This window comes from Pseudorca crassidens, chromosome 15 (assembly GCF_039906515.1).
Source record: "Pseudorca crassidens isolate mPseCra1 chromosome 15, mPseCra1.hap1, whole genome shotgun sequence".
In the NCBI taxonomy this organism is placed as follows: domain Eukaryota; kingdom Metazoa; phylum Chordata; class Mammalia; order Artiodactyla; family Delphinidae; genus Pseudorca; species Pseudorca crassidens.
The window spans coordinates 55,021,129-55,021,748 of record NC_090310.1 but is presented as its reverse complement, the minus strand read 5'-3'; positions in this window follow the sequence as shown (position 1 = coordinate 55,021,748).

Here is a 620-nt window from a genome sequence, read left to right as displayed (position 1 = left end):
TATGACTGCACAGTTGGAAATGCTGAAAAGTTCTGACAATGTCCTGGGAAGGCTTCCCATCAGTCTGGTGGGAGCAGGTGCCCACTCTTGGGAGGGTGGAACCAGCCTCAAGTGAATCACATGGACTGAGGAGGATTCTTATGGAATGGGAGTGGGATGGGTTCTCCAAAATAATGAGATGCTGGGCAGAAAAAAATTATGTCTGCTCTTGACTTGCTACTCTGTGTGGTCCACAGATAAGCAGCATCAGCATCACCTGGGAGTTGCTAGAAATGCAGTTTCTTGCTTCCCACCGCAGAGCCATGGAATCAGAATCTGCATTCTAACAAGATCCCAGGTGATTCCTGTGTCCAGTGAAGTATAAGTGCTGTACCATAGAGTGCTGTTAGAGAGATGTGGTTGATCTCTCTCACTTCTCTTCCATGTGGACTCTGTGAATGTCTAGAGTTGCTACAGTCATGAAAACATCACAATCAGAAAATGCAGGAGAAGGGAGGACAGGTAAGGGCAGTGATACCCTTAACTCTTGGCAAGAACTCTCTCCTGTCCCTCAGCTCTCCTCTGGCCTTGTCCATCCCACTGGCTGAGAAGTCCATGGGGCTTAGAGGAGTGCCCCCTGC